The following is a 17,117-nucleotide window of genomic DNA, read 5'->3' on the forward strand; positions in this document are numbered from 1 at the left end:
TAGGTCTACCAATTACTAGCTCTGTGATCTTGACAAGTCATTTAAACTCTCTAAGCCTCAATCTCCTAGTCTGTAGAGTGGAGATAATAATAACCTCTACACCCAAAGAGGAGGAAATGAATCCTTACTTAGCCCAATGCCATGTACCTAACTACAATGGTTAGTTAGTAGTAGTATTATAAAGCAGATATCAAGAAAATGCTTGATGAACTGGGGGTAAGAGAAAGGGACAAGCATTCAAACAAATAATAACAAAATTATATAATAGAAAAATATAGCAGGAATACATCAGAACTACCTTAAGAGCAGAAAAGAGAAAGCACCTCACTTTGCCTGAGCATATAGTGAAAATTTCAGAGGAGATAGTTAATACTTGGATTAAAATCTAAAGAATTGCCCAGCCAATGTGGCTCAGTGGATTGAGCATCGTCCCATGGACTGAGAGGCCCCAGTTAGATTCCTGGTCAAGGCACATGCCCAGGTTGAGGGCTCAATCCCCAGTGGGGGTATACAGGAAACAGCCAGCCAATCAATGTTTCTATCTCTCTCCCTTCCTCTCTAATAAAATAAAATTTAAAAATCAATAAAAATATATTAAAAAATATATATCTAAACAGCCTGGCTGATGTGGCTCAGTGGTTGAGCATCGATCCATGCACCAAGAAGTCGCCAGTTCAATTCCCGGTCAGGGCACATGCCCAGGTTGGGGGCCCGATCCCCAGTGGGGGGCATGCAGGAGGCAGCCGATCAATGTTCTCTCTCATCAATGTTTCTCTCTCTCTCTCCCTCTCCCTTCCTCTCTCTCTAAAATCAATAAAAAGGAAGAAAAAAATTTTTTTTTAATCTAAAGAACTAAAATCTGATCCAAGAAATGGCATGTGCAAAGGCCCAGAGGCAGGAGAGAGAATCTGATGTGCTCAGGAACTGCAAATCTAGCTACAAGCAATGGAAGGAGTATGCAAAGGAGTGGTGGTGACACACAGTTTGAAGCGATCGGTAGGAGCCAACAGTTCCGTGCATGCTCTGCCAAGAAGACGCTGAAGAGCCACCGTAGGGTTCTGAGCAGAAAATGAATGGCATAGGCACTCTGATGGCTGTGTGGAAGGTAGATAAAGAAGGTAAGACTGGACGTAACACAGGCAGTGATTTGGGTTAGAGGAAGGGAACAGAGATGGGGGTAGAGAAAGAGGGAAATGAAGTCAGCTCAAGGAACCAGGTAGAAACTGAGTCTCAGAAAAACTGCAGCTGGCCCTTGGCACCTCGCAAGACACCATCACATAAAGTATGAGTTTATAAGTTAGATAAATCATCTTCTCTCCACACTTGCTGCCTTACAATTTGTGCAACAGCAGAGCACGAATATGGAAAATTCCAGCTGAAAGCTCTAACCGGAGTGAGCAGGCTCAGAGGTCACAGTCACCAATGACAACTGAACAAAACCACCTACAATAGGCCTGGGACCAGGGCCAGCACTTTTCCACTCACATGCAAACCTGGGGCCCAAGTTTCAACAACAAAACCTTTTAGGTGTACTTTTTTAATGTCATTTATAGGAATTCAAGGTCCTCCAAGTACTTCAGAGAAATGGCTGTATTTTATCTCGTTGGTTCTTAAAAAAAACCACAACAGTCTCTTTGCCTTACATGTCTGGGCGCCAACAAAAATGATGCAGTGACTCATCCAATCTCTAGGGTCCCAGAAGTCAGTCAGTCGGTCTGTCCATCACAAACACACACTCTCACTCCCCACCACCACCTCCCACATAGCTGTGTGTGTGTGTGTGTGTGTGTGTGGTTGTGTGTGTGTGCGCGCGTGCAATAAGAATACTACTGTCCTGTGAAAGGAGCTGCATTCTAATGGCCTTGGAGGGCGGGGGGTGCAGGAAAGGAGGAAGGAAGAGTTCAAAGCCATACATGACCATTCCTACTAAATAAAAATGGTTTCCTTTGCTGCTTCCTACTTTGGTTTCAAACTAATTAGACAAAGCTAATGAGCAGGCGGCAATGGTGCTTGGTTCAGCTGTTCCAGACCCAAGTGTTTTTTACTTATTAAAAATAAAGACACCCAAGGGCTCAATTTGGTAAAAATGTACATAGAGAGGCACATTTCCTTTTCAAAAAAATGTTTTGCATTAAAAAACTGTATCTGTTTAATAAGTACCAAAAATCAAATAGCAAGTACAATACTTGCTAGTACAATAGCAAGATCCCCGGCAGCACCTATGTACATCTTCAGATGTGTCTTCAAAGAACATTAGAGAGACGCGCAGAAGACCTAAGTTCTAGTGTCAGCCCTATTTACCAGCTGCATGATCTTGGATAAAATATGTAACACCCTGAGCCTTGGCTTCCTCGGTAACACATGGGCATAATGCTCTGCCTGTCTCACAGAGTCTGGGGGAAAGAATGTAATTGGAAGTGCTTTGCAAACTATAAAGCACTTTGTCAACACCTACTCAGTCAACAAATATTTACTGAGGGCCTATTATGTGTTAGGCATTGTTCCCCTTCACTGTTACCATCATCACCAACACTGCACCTCTTCAGCTCAATCACTGGGCATCAATTTCAAATGCAGCCTGGTCTATGGGCTCAAGCTGCCCACCCGTTCCCCCAGCTCTTTCCCCGCTAAAGCATTAGTCACTTGCCTCCATTAGGAGATACTTAATGACATCTCAGGCCTGGGAGGCCCTGGGACACGTTAGTACAAATGATGATGGGCACAAGGGCCTCCTGCCACCTCTGTTACCTCAAAGGACCTAAACCTGAGAAGCTTCAGAACCTTACTCTCCATAAGCACAGAACAAGATGATTCCTACAGCTAGGACCAAGGCAGGTGAGCAGATGGTAAGCCTGCATGGCTGTGACCTGGTATCAGAGTGCCTAGCTCCTTGTCCTCACCAGGTGACCTTTACCTGTGAGCTCAGCTCCAGCCTCAGCCTAGCCCTGACAGTCAGTCCTGTCCTCAGCTGGGAGAGGTTTAAAGGACCTGAGGTTAGCAGCTCAGAAACAAGCTCAGTGTGCTGCCATTCCTGCCCTGACCTTATTCCTTGGTTTTCATCACTTTGCATCAGCCTTATTCCAGAAACCATGCCCTGCTTTGTTCCAGAGGTCCAGCACGTAGAACCCTGAACTGTTTCCTCTGTCTGAATCCCCACCTAGTGAACCGCTCCACCAAGACCACAGTCTGGCCTTACTACTACTCTAAGAGATTGTCTTTATGCAGAATCTACCCAGGAGCCTCCTGAGACTAGAGCTCCTGGGAATGCATCTCCCCACACCTCAGTGTGCAGCTCAGCATCTGGATGTTATAGGCACACAATACATGTTTAAAGAATGCAGAGCTTGCCCGCTTGCCTGGAGGACTGCCGCGTCTGTTCCTATGCCCTCCCCACTCCCAGGACCTCCTTGATGCCATGTTCTCTGGCTGTTGTGCTGCTCCCACAACCCTGGGCCCCAGGGCTGGTCTCCAGGTCAAACCTACCTATCCCATTCCCAGAACGTCCCCTTTGTCATTTAGTGCATTCTAAGAGCCAAAGTGCTAAGGAAATGCTGAAGTCTGGTGGCGGGCTCAGCGTCTCAAACCCTTTCACTCCTAGAATCCGAGAGTCTGAAGATTCCGTTTGGACCATCTGGCTCCCCTGGCACCAGTGTGGAAAGAACTCAAGTTCTGTTCAGCAAGCACTGTTGACACCGAGAGTGGTGAGAGGGAGGCTCTGTTGAAGATGCCAAGGTTGACACAGAAAATGTCTCACTACAATCTAAGGAAGAAGGGCTCTGGGTGGGTCTAGACTACAACATACCAGGTTTTGGCTTTATGATGTTGCTCTAAACCTGATCACAGGAAACCTTACTTGTACTGCTTTATTTCTCTTTCCAGATCCACAGATGAAAAGTATATGTAACACCAAGGTAAAGTGATGACCTAAAATTCAGTCCTGGTCTCTTCCACTAATTGGCTGTGTGACATCAGGAGAGGCACTCTCCTTACCTGGGTTCTCTCTCTCCTCCTTTGTACAGGCACAGGCTTAGATTTGGTGATCCAGTTCTAAGGACCTTTCTTTGTCTGACATTCAGCAATTTCCTTTCTATTCTAAGTGTGGGTCTCAGATCACAGTAGAAATGCAGAGTAGACCTACTGAGTCAACGTACACAATCCAAGTCTGCATTTGAACAAGATCCCTACGTGATTTGCATGCACAGTGGAGTTTGGGAACACTGTTCTGAAAGACCCAGGCCAACCTAGAGCACGTCTGCAAGAAGCCAGAAGAATGAGTCTGTCCCAGGACTTGACTGAATGTGATTAGAAGCAGCTGGCCAGTAGTAAGGGCCAGGGAGAAATGCTGCAAGATCCTTTTATACTCAGCTGTGATCCATAAAATATCTCTCAAGTGTTTAGAGTCTTCTAAATTTGAAGTCTTTAGATAAAATGACTTAGAAACACTAATTATGCACATGTCTAACCATGAACCAAGCACTAGTGAATGCAGGGCTCCTTCTGTACTGGCATGCTGCCAGCAGGCACTGAGCAGACTCTCAAATCAGCAACGAGGTCACCTCAAAATCACAGCACTTCTCCCAGCCCACCTACCTCCCCCCTGGCCCTTCTCCCAGCCCACCTACCTCCCTGGCTGACCAGAACTTCAGTCTCAGTTGGCATCCCACAGACAAGACCACACGAAAAGGAATGCCACCTAGACCCACACATTAGGACAGAGGTGAGAGATAGACACAACCTCTGAGGTCACGGACCCACCGAGTCAGCAACGGAAGAAAAGGAGAAACACAGTTTAAACAAACCTTGACCTTGCTTCCAAATCCAGGGAAAATACCAGCGTCTACTTGGTGACCATCCAAACTGAGAAGTCTCATTCAGCCAATGAGGCTTCGAGACAAGCAGAGAAACCATCCTGAGCCCTGGATTCAAATCCTGGTTCTACTCTAATGTGCTGGGTGTCCCTGGGAGGCAGCTCCTGCCTTTCCTCCTCCCCTCCAGATGAAGAGTCAACACTTGCTTCTCTGATTTGGGAGTCTACTACACACTGTGGAATTATTCATTTTTGTTTGCAAAGCCATATCACCCACTAAGCAAAGGCTGTATCTCAATTCCCTATTTCCTTAGCAATGGAGGGGACAAGAAGAGGGAGGGAAGGACAGGAGGGGAAGCTTGGACTTGATGACTTTGCACGGCATCAGCAAGTTGAAAAGAACGCCCTTCCTTGTGGTACTCTCAATGTCACAGTGCCCATTTTTCATTTTGAGCACACTGTGAAAAAATTACTGATAACCCTCAGAGCCCAGCTCTGAAACTCCTCATCGCCAAAGGCTCCTCTTCCACCTCAAGGTTTCAAATCACACAATAAATACACACATCATCAGGATTTCTGACCACCTGATTTCCCCAACCAACTCTGATAGAAATCTCAAGTGCAGATCTGACTATAAAATTCTCTACAAGCCATTAGTTATAGCTGTACTATACTCAGTCTCCTAAAATCAATCTTCAAGATTTCCAAATCCTACACAGAACCGAAAGGAGCAAGGCGACAGGACTCCTGAAACCTCCTGATTATCCTTCTTAAATAATCCTACCATTACTGTGGTGGGGGGATTGGGCAAGATGAAAGAGTACTTACTAAATTAACTATGGCCAGCCCCAGTCCTTTTGCAGGGAGGGATGAGGGCTTGCCTTTGTGAGTACTCACTGAGAGCTGACCCCCGCTGGACCTCTAAGATGCACCTTCTCCTAGGACGCCTTCTCTGACCATCAGTGTTGCCCAATGTGCCCATCCCAACTCTCCCTCCATCATCTTGTACGGCATCTGTCTCACCCATACACTGTAAGCTTTGTGAGGACAGGACTGTGAAACTTATCTCTGTACATAGGGTGGCCTACACATAGGAGTCATTCAACAGATGTTTAATGAGTGACTAAATGAATGGACCAACCAATGAAAAAAGAACAAACAAGAACCAAAGATCATTTACTGTTTTATCAGTGTCAGGCAAGACCGCCCTTCAAACTCATCGTGAGTTAAGCCTACTCCCTATTCCAAAAGCTAGAACAGAAAGAGAAGACCCAGGAGATTAAATCTGGAAAATACTGGCATTCAAATTGGCTTGGAATTTTTTCTGGACCAAGGTACACTAACAAGTAGGTTATTCTCACCTACTTCAGGTTCAATAGTGTTGTGCTCCTCTTACCAGAATCGGTAGGTCAGAAGTGTATTCTTTAGAAACTGGATACTGTTTACATTTTAGTTATTAAATGCAATGTGAAAGTGCTCAGCACATATTCACTGTTTAAATTCACATCTGTTGAACCTCGATCTATAGAATTCTATTTCTCCATGTCATAAAGTAAGAATCTGCAAATAGCGGAGTTACAGAACCACTCTGGGCCACCCACTTTTGTGAATATAAAAGCACTTAAGTAAGGCAGGCTGACTTGGGTGGAATAGCCTCTATTTTTCATCCACTTATATAACTCTGCATTGTCAAAGTGCACCAATAACTGGTGCTGTCATCTCTCATGCCCCCAAGAAACACCTCCTTTGGGGCGCTTTCTACATTTATTTTCAATTGCCAGATCCCCAGAGGAAAAAATCAAATCACTGACGCTATTTCAAACTTCATGCTCAAGGCAGCCACTAAGAGGATAATAGGGCAGCTCAGCTTTTGCTCTCTTTGAGACAGGAAGACACCCCACGGCTGTAAAGGAAAGGCAGGACATGTGTCAGGACATTCAAAATAGAGCGAGGAAACCCAAAACAACAGCAAGATAAGAGGAGCTGGAGAAAAAAGCTGTTTGGAATTATGAATCATTCCAAGGTAACTTATTATATTATTATATAAGAAACAAATTGAGCTCTCAGAATTGCCATTCATTTATTGTTTCATCCATTCATGCGTTCATTCAGCAAACATTCATTGGGTACCCATTACATGCCAGGCAGTGTACTGAGCAGGCAGGAGGAATAAGAAGGATTTTAGTAAATAGCAGAACATCAGTCCACAACTGCTCACTATGTCCCTGCCACACTAGCCTTCCTTCATGTCTTTGTATAGGGCCCTTTCATGCTTCAGCACAAGTCTCAGCTTCCATGTTTCTTCCTCGGAAGTCTTGTCTGATTTGTACCCTGACCCTATCCTGGACTAGATTGGGTTTTCCTGTTATATACTTCCACAGTATTTCCTTTTTAAGGCTCTACATACTCATCATTACTTTGTCTTCCCCAATAGATGGTAAGCTCCATGTGGGCAGGCACTGCCTTCCCAGTGACTAGCACCGTGGCTAGAATATAGTAGGATGCAAATATTCCCTGAACAAACGAATGAACTGGGGTTTATGGACAAACTATAGGCCCTGAAATGTACATGGGAAAAGTGTAGGATTTGGAGCTCAACAGGCTCAAACCTAAACCCCAATTTCACCACTCCTTAGCTATGTCACCTTAAGCAAGTCTCATGATCTCTTTGAGCCTTGTCTGTAAAATGAAGGTAATACTTAGATATGAAGATTAAATAATATGATGTGAGTAAAGTGGTACAAAGTACATTCTTAAGAAATATTATCCTTTACTGCCCCTCCCCCAAAATCTACAGTAAAGAAATAACTGATAACAGGCACAGCCCCAACCCTATAGAACTTACCCACTTAATGAGACAGGAATCAGGCACAGGTTAACAAAACACAAATGGGGGCAGATCAGGATAGGGGTGAACTTGAGCTTCTTCAATCTGCCTGACCAAGCTGTAACACTGGGCGCAGTCCAAGCCTACAGTTGGAGATCAGACGGCTGCAGCTACGGGAGAAGAAGGCAGAGACTGAACCTATTCCTCATGCCAGAAAATGGCCTTGAAGACTTCAGACAAACTATACATCCTTCCCCAACTATGCTGTCCAATGGTAAAAAAAGGGAACCCAAAGGTCACAAGTTGGTTATAGTCACTGAGGAAGACCAGTGAGGGGAAAGGCAGGACAGTGTAGGTCTAGATTCAAAGGACAAGGCTCAAGGTCAAACTTTACCACCTATTAGATGTATGCTTCGAGAACAAGTCTTTCCCTTATCTAGGCCTCATTTCACCATTTGCAAATGGGAGGAACAGGACTAGAATGATGTCGAAGAGCCTATATAGCACTAAAGATGTATGTCACCCGGCTGTAATCAGTGGGCAGAAGGAGACTTCAATCACACACACCACTGATCTTGTCATTCAGCTGCACTCTCAATTACAAAGCGATGAAATGGTCAGAAGGAAGAGCTAATATGGTATTTCCTGATCCTGTTTAGTCTCCCTATTCAACACTACACCAATTCCTTCTGCATTTGCAATTTACTAGAAAATAGCATCACAGGCACTCCCTTAAACAGCTACCATTTATTACTTGCTTGGGTATTTCAGGTCTTCTTTTTTTAAGACTAATGCAAGTAATATAAAAACTAATCAATAAAATTGCCAAACAAAATTTACCCAGAAAATTATTTTCTCCTTTCTTTGTTTCCATTAATAATAAAAATACCTTTAATGAATTGCTGACCTGCACTGAAAATTAGACAACCACTAAAAGGGACATGGGGACAAATACATAATGCCTACTTCACAAACAAGTGAGGGAGTACTGTAACCCATTCATAACCCAGAGCCTTTTTCTTAGGGAAACAATACTATAAATAATACGCAATATCTAGGCCTGCTGCCTTGCAACAATATCCACCCTCACACCCAAACACATACCCAACTAAGCATCCATTAATATACCCTAACATCACTCTGGGCTGGAGAAACAGTGATAAGACACAATTTCTTTCCTTAAAGTCTGAGGATACAGGTCAAGTGGTCCCAGCTGTGGAAGAAAAAGTGGCAGACTGGAACCAGTCCATATGCCAGAATATGGCCTCTGGACGCACTTAGACCAAAGAATGAATTGCAAAACACTGCCCAATACCCACACCATAGAAGCCACATAAGCCCGGGGCAGTAGTTTTCACAGTGTAGTCCCAAGCCATCAGCATCAGTACCTCCTGAGAACTTGTTGGAAATCAAATTCTCAGGCTCCACCCTACACTTACGGAAGCAGAAACCCCTGGGGTGGGATCTAGCCATCTGGGTTTCAACAAGGTGATTATGATGGGTCAAGTTTGAGAATCACTGCCTAAGAGCATTCCCAACTGCTGCATATTTGCAGTAAAAATGGTAGAAAACTAAGCTGCCCATTAAACCTAAGAGAAAAACAAGAAAATGGGTAAGAAATAGGTTTAAAGTATCTTAGATGTTAGTATTTTGGAAAAAGCAGGTTTATTAGAGGAGGAAGAGATAGAAATGCAGGTTTTGATGCAGGAAATGTCTGCACGGAGAGGAGCCTCTGAAGCCTACGGCCTCAGGCCTTTTCCTCTGCGGTCCCTTCATTTCCAAATATAGGCTTTTTCTGTCTCCCCAGCTAAGAGTGCATCACTTCAGAGGGTGTTCCCACACATTCAGTAGCAGGGTTCTCAGATTCAGCAACCACAATTAAGGTCATTAAAAAATTTTTTTTTTACTTATAAATAGGAGGAGGGTGGAAATTTAAAAAAAGGAAGGAGCAATAAATGCTGGGAGGGCACCCAGTTTAAAAATGAAGGGAGAATTTAAAATGAGAGGGAGAAAGAAATATGTGAGTACACATAAGAATGAGATTGTATAAAGTAGAATCTGCAAAGCTGCACAACAAAAGAAACAGGAGGGTAAACCCAGGAAGGAGAAAAGAGTGGTGAAGGAATACTGAGATGGTCCTTGGCCTCTGCCACCAGGTGGCAAAATCAACCCAGCACAGCTTAGTTACTGTCCAAAAGCTTTTGTGTTGATTTGTCCTTTCTTGTTTTGTTATTGTTTTGGGGTGGGGATGGAGATGCAGAGCAATTTCAAGTTGGGTGGCTAGGGCCAAGGAAAGCATACTGAGCAATGGATTGTTTTTATGCATGTTAATTCAGTCAGTGCCCTTAATTAAGGAATATCATTGTATCTTACAATGTGGGAACAACAATGTAATAAAAAAGTGCCCTTCGTGATAAAGGCTATACTGAGTTATATATTAATTTTTTTACTGAAACTAAGTTTTTAAGATAATACATTTGATTTTAAAATACTTATTTTCCTGGAATAAAACTCAATATCAAGTTAGGTCAAATATTACGGTCCAAATGCAATTTTCCTCCAGCACACCACAAAATGTTAAATACTGAGGAGGACAGTAATAATGAAAAGTCGGCTGTACTGTAACAGCACATTTCCTGAAGAGATTATCTGGGGTTCTACGGGTCACAAAGGAAAAGACACACATGGTTAATCATAAATCCATCTAAAGATGGTTCATTTCTATCATTTCTCAATTTTTAACGGAAGCTTAAACAATTCTCTAGGCTTGAAAGGTTGTAAACTTAATAATGTTCCAATTCACTACTAGTTTCCATTGATTTTCTCTGATTTTAATCTGTATTGATTGATTAATGTCATCTTGTGACATTCAAATGGCAAACTGAGGAAGATAATATGCACTGAGTTGGCCCTGTTAGGAAGAGCACTAAACTGGGAACCAAGAGACCCGGGTTCCAGTCCTTGCTCAGCCACTACTAGCTATCACCCCTGGGAAAGTCATTTCATCTCTCTAGGCCTCAGGTTCCTCCTATATAAAATGACACAATAATCTTTACTGTAACTCACCAAACTGTTACAATGAGCAGATGAGAAAATAAGTTATTATGACATACTACCTAGATTTCCCTAATTCAAGTCAAACAAGTAAATAACCCCTCGACTGAAAAAAACTACTTTTAAAAGCTTTTAAAATTAGGCTCGGCCAGTGTGGCCTCAGTTGATTATTGTCCCATGGACCAGAAGGTCTAGGTTCAATTCCCAGTCAGGGCACATGCCCGGGTTATGGGCTTGATCCTGGGGGGGGGGGGGGGGGGGGTGCAGGAGGCAGCTGATCGATGTTTCTCTCTCTCCCTTCCTCTCTAAAAATTCAATTAGAAAAAAAAGCTTTTAAAATTAGGCAAAGAAAAATACTATGCTGCTTTAAGGATCACAAACACCAAGATGCACAGGGAAGAAAACTGAAAAATAGTTCTCTATGTTGCATCCTCAAATTCTGTTACAATCAAAATAAGTGTCTTTGGAAAATTCAAGTTTGCATAGTCCCAAATGATGCTAGAGTTACCATAGCAACAGATGGCACCATTCAGTTGCAGCAATCAATAACAGCCACCAATCATAACTAAGGATATGAAAGAATAATAATAAGACAAATAAAAATACAATAATTAATAAATAAATAATGATACAAGAGTAGACTCTCATACTCACAACTGTAAAGTTACTTTTGCGCACCCCTGTGTATTATAGCTTTGGGGTAGGAAATAATTTCTTTAAACGATGGCAAAAATTCTAACTACAAAAGAAATATTGTTATATTTGACAACAAAATAAAAAATTTTTGTTTATCAAAAACTGCCATAAAGTCAAAAGCACCCAGAAAATGAAAGAATAGATTTGTAAAACATGTTCTTGACAAAGAAATAGTATCTGGAGTATATAAAGAATTCTTCTCAAAAATTCAATGGAAAAATGGACAAAAGAAAAATCGATACATCACAGAAAAGGAACCTGAAATGGCCTACAAGTATGAAAAAAAGCAACCTCTCTAGTAATCAAACAATTGCAAATTTAAAAAGCTACCCCAGTCAAATAATACTATTTCATACCCATCAGTTAGTAAAACTTAAAACATCTGAAAATATCACATTTTGTAAACATCTCACAATACCTAAAGACCCAGCAATTCCACTCCTAGACACAGACCCTGAAGAAATGTTTGTTTTGTGCACTGAGCCTTGTACAAGACTTTTCATAGCAGCAATACCTGTATTCACAAAGACCAGAAGTAACCCACATGTCTATGAACTGAAGAACTGACAAATCAATTCTGGTGTAATTACACAATGGAATACTAAAGCACAGAGATTCTATATCCCTGTGATGGGTATGTCCCAAGGATGAATATATCCCTATAATATGGGGCTGTGTCCCATGTGACTCTGTATTCCCAAGTGTGTTTTAAAACCTCAATTCCCAGCCCCCTAGAGCCTATATCTGGTCCCATAATCCCTTGATCCACCATGACAGTAGTTTCCTTTTATTGCTTTGCCTATTCTTTCTTGACATGTAGTCTTACTTATGGTTTATCTTTTACGTAATGATGGCTGGTAATTTAACCTACTTTTGCCCACCCCTGTATTTTCCAATATTATCTCATAAACTTCTATGATTTGAACTTTCATCTTAATTTTTTTATCATATTTTAGGAATGAATCCAATTACTATATTGGGAGGGAAGAAAAAAAAACAGCCATCAACAAGTGGCTCTGCTTTTCCTCCTATGATGACAGTCACAAGAAAGTTTCCACTAAAGGTGGTACCTATATACTTATACTTCTCTGATACATAGTTTCAAAATGCTCATGAAATTAGTAAGATTCAAATAATTTTCAGAATAAATTGAATAATGAAAGATACTAGGATTTTTTTTTTTTTAAGTGTTGAGATCCTTGAATTAAAGGTATTGTCTGGGTACATATATCATTGGTATTATCCAGGAAGGAATATAAATCAAATTTACTTTGAATGTTTCTTTAGCTGCTATATTAATAAATGGTAACATAATACATAGTAAATACGTACTCAATAAAACAAGAGCTTTCGATCTCTCTTTTAGTGGATACTCAAATTCAAACAAGCCAAACCATCCATCAGACAATCCAGATCACAGAGCTAGACAAATATTAGCTTAGCTTGCCTCCCAGCTGGTAGCCCAGACAGAGTTTAATCCAGTTACTGATACAGGAGAAAAGAAACTGCCTATGTCATTTACCTTTAATTCACTGTCCTATTGAACCCACATATCTAACAGCTCTCCTCCAGGTAAGACCACAGCTTAGCTATCAGTTCTACTATTAACTAACAATGGTTCACTTCGATATGATGAAACTAGTGGTGGGGGCCATGACTGGGGCAATTTTTGTGTTTTTTTTAATCCTCACCAAGGATATGTTTTTATTGATTTGAGAGACAGAAGGGAGAGAAAGAGAGAAGGAAACATCAATGTGAAGGAGAAACATCAATCAGTTATCTCCCATATGTGCCCCAACTGGGGATCGAACCTGCAACCTAGGTATGTGCCCTGTCTGGGAATCAAACCCCCAACCTTTTGATGTATGGGACGACTCTGCAACCAACTGAGCCACTGGCCAGGGCTGAGGCAATCTTTTTTTTTTTTTTTAAATCCTCACCCGAGGACACATTTCCATTTATCTTCAGATAGAGTGGGAAGAAGAGAGAGAGAGAGAGAGAGAGAGAAACATCAATGTGAGAGGGACACATCGACCGGTTGCCTCACACAAGATCCTGACCAGTGCTGGGGACCAAACCGGGACCGAACTGCAACCAAGGTATGTGCCCTTGGCCAGAATCGAACCAGTGACTCTTTGGTCTGAGGGCTGATGCTCTAACCACTGAACCAAACCGGCTAGGGCAGGACTGGGGCAATCTTAATGTAAGAACTTCATAAGGACCCTTAATTCCCTAGCAATTCCAAAACAAGTAGATTGCTACGCCTCAAGCTACATGACGTTTGTAGCCCAGGAAGAAAAAAAGACCTTAAGACCTCAACCAAATGAGTTTCTAATAAAATCACATAACCAAATGATTTTATCTGATTTTACTTTTGTAGAAAATAAATTATCTGTTGAAAGGAAACTTTATCTACAACTCTGCCACCTAACGCCACATCTTTATTTTGTGATTCAACATTCCCTTCAAATCCATATCTGAACCAAAACTGAATTTTACTCTGAGATAAGAACCAGTTTCCATTTCTCACTTAATCTAGAGAAAGGTTTTTCCCACTGTGTCCTGTGGAACCCTGGTGTTCCTTGGATGAACGGCAGCTTTCACAAAGAGGGCCTGCCTGCCAGCAGGCTGCCGAGTTGTAAGGCTTCATTCTCCCTCCGCACGCCCCATCCCTATTCCCAACTCAGTCGGAAAGTTCTGTTTTTATCTATTCTAGACTTTGAGATTCTGCATAAAATTTTATTTGAAAATAAACAAACACAGTTCTATTACTACCAAGCATTTAAATTTTAAGAATGCATAGAATCATGACATTTTAGGGCTAGAAAGAGATCCAGTGTTTTTATTTTACAGAGGCTAACAGAAAACCCAAAGCGAAGAAAGGCTTGCCCAAGCTCACACGGGCAACTGCAAACCAGAATTAGATCCGAGGTCGCCAACCCCAGCTTGAGGATCCTATTCCTAATTCAGGAGCTATTCATTTACTCTTTCAATAAATATTTATGAAACGCTACCACTTATTCAAACACCGAGAAGTTAAAAGGGACAAACAAACACTGCCTCATGGCACCTACAGGTTAACAGAGGAAGATGGATAGAAAACTCAACAAACGAGTCAAGCACATAGTATATTAGAAGATGATAAAGCAAAAATGGGAATGGGGCACCAGGGTGGAGGTGGGTAGCGGTTGCAGTTGGTGTATTTCTTCAAAGATCAACACCATTTAACAACCTAATATGTGTGTATGTGCTATAACTCTCATTAATTCAGATTCACTAATTCAGAAGAGGAAATAATCTAATGGTAAGTCGGTCTGTTTTTTTAAATGGCACACAAAGCAAATAAGTATAATACAACAAGCAAGGTTTTAAAATTCTTTGGTAAAATGTTAACCAGTACTTTAGAAATACACAGGAGCAAGATACTAATTTTTGCACTTGGCTCTAGAGGAAGCCAAGAATGTGGCCAAAAAAAGGGGCCGGGGGGGGGCTATAAAAAAGGACTCTCTCAAGTTCCATGCTATCATTCAAGTATCGACACCCTCTAATGTGCCAAAAGCATTATATAATATCTTAGTAGTCATATCAGCATTATTATTTGAATCCAAAGTAACCCTAATGACACATTACATTTATAGACTTCTTCGCAGTTTTCGAAGTGTTTTCCATGCATTATTCTCATCTAAGTAATAAAACAGCATTATTTTTTTTTTTCATTTTCTAATAAGGAAGGCTGGCCCCTCAGTCCAACCAGGGTAACATAAAGCTGCCTACATTCTGGTCCAGGTGTGACCCTGGCCAAAGACACTAACAAGCCCTTCACAGAGACTTGCAGAGTTAGGGGGTGCCATTTAATAGTGCTGAGGATGGCAAGAGAATGTGGGGTACCTTTAAATTCCCTGTACCATTTGAGGGGAAAGGGAATTTTCAAATGAGACACCTCAGACACTCAGACATCTGTCATCAGACCAGTGATTGGCATAGGGATCGAGGACCAAAATACAAACTTTAATAATTCTTGACATAGTATATATATGTGTTGAGAGCCTTTAAAAAGTCTATATCCTTTCATCCAGGAATCCTATTTCTAAAATTCCTTCCTGAGCAAATAATTTGAGATTTGACCAAAGATTTAGGTACAAAGGTACTGATCACAGCATAATTTTTAGTAGCAAAAACTTGAAAACAACTTAAATTTCCAAAAATTATCATGTAAATTGAGGCATAGCCAAATAACGGCATATTATTTGTAATGTTAAATGGTTATTTTAAAGAATATTCAATAATATGGGGGAAATGTTCCTAATATCATTTCAGGTAGATAATCTGATATAAAACAAACATATTATCTATATCTTAGGTTTAAAAACAGTACATATAGAAAAAAGCATTAGAATGCTACAAGTGGTCTTCTCCAGGTTGTAAAATTATGGATGATTCTAGTGTTCTGTAATTCTACAATGAGCAGGCACTATTTTATAACTAATACTTAAAAATTGTTTTTTTAAATATCTGTCCTACCCATCTTCCAGAGTATTGATAAAAATTAAAATGAAGGAGAGTTTTCTAACAATAAGAACCATCCCAAAAGGGCACCCCCAGGGAGAGGTTCAAGTAGCACTGTGTGACTACACGGCCCCTCACTAGGTCAGACTGTAAACACCCGGGATGTAGAGGCCTCTGTGAAATCCCTCCACCCAAGGATGTGCCCAGCATTGCTGGCAAGGCAGAGCTGGATTAGGGGGCCCCACCTTTCTGCCTAGTGAGTGCCCTGACAATCAGTGGTATGCTCTATGAGGGGTAGCGCAAGCAGTCAGTGGCCGACAAAGAGAATCTCTGAGGACCAACCCCAGCCGACAAAGGCCACTGTGCCCTTACCAGTTTCCAACACCCCAAGTGGTAAAGGCCCTTCTGCCCAGAAAACATGTTGCTAGGACCTCTGCTACCAGGATACAGTGCTCATGGTAACTTCCCTGAGGACCTAACCTGTCCTAAGGCTTCATTTTGTTTGTTCCATCATTAGTTTGGTCCACCAAGCATTTTCAAAGACAATATACTGAGGCGCGGCTGCTCTGCATGGCCCCCTGGTCACGAGATCGATTCCAGTCAAGGGCATGTACCTCGATTGTGCTTAGGTCCCCAACCCTGGTTGAGGTCATGCTGGAGGCAGCCAATCAGTGTGTCTCTCTCACATCGATGTTTCTCTCTCTCTGCCTGTCTCTCCCTCTCTCCCTCACCCCCACTATATCTGGAGAGAAATGGAAAAATATTCTCGGGTGAGGATTAAAAAAAAAAAAAAAAAGCAGCAGTAGTGGAAGGAGCAGCTATATCCATTGCTGAAGTAACGTGGTCAAGGCTTGAGCATCATGGCATCAATAAAGCACAAACTGGCAAAAACAAAAAAAAGACAATATACCTGAGTAGGCATTTGGCTTGGCCACAACACAGTATATGCCACTTAACTTACACCTATGTCCCTGCAGGCACCAGAGCTTGTGATAGAGGGGAAAACTGAGACTCAAAGGACGTGATTTGTTGAAGGCCACACTGGAAGTTATTGGCAAACTGGGCCTAGAACCTGGGTATCCTGACTTCCAGTTCAATGTAGTACATTACAAAACCCCCAGCTCTCCAGAGACTGTACACCCCTGCTATCAAGACAGCCCCAGACTCTTCTACCTCCTGTGGTCTGTTGGTTCAGGGTCACAGGAGATGTTAGTTACTAAATTATTA

At 41.9% G+C, this 17,117-nt stretch overlaps 1 protein-coding gene across 5 annotated transcripts in view; it reads right to left on the reverse strand.

The window, feature by feature from the left end:
- SERGEF (secretion regulating guanine nucleotide exchange factor) overlaps positions 1–17,117 on the reverse strand; it is a 197,498-nt gene that overhangs the window by 104,100 nt on the left and 76,281 nt on the right. The window contains exon 10 of one of the 5 annotated variants that reach the window (XR_004959301.1): positions 7,653–7,804. The exons of the other annotated variants lie outside the window; for them this stretch is intronic. The gene's annotated coding sequence lies outside the window, so the exon portion shown is untranslated. The remainder of the gene's footprint in view (positions 1–7,652; positions 7,805–17,117) is intronic. 5 annotated transcript variants of the gene reach the window in all.

The sequence above is a fragment of the Molossus molossus genome, unplaced genomic scaffold, assembly GCF_014108415.1.
Source record: "Molossus molossus isolate mMolMol1 unplaced genomic scaffold, mMolMol1.p scaffold_m16_p_13, whole genome shotgun sequence".
Classification (NCBI taxonomy): domain Eukaryota; kingdom Metazoa; phylum Chordata; class Mammalia; order Chiroptera; family Molossidae; genus Molossus; species Molossus molossus.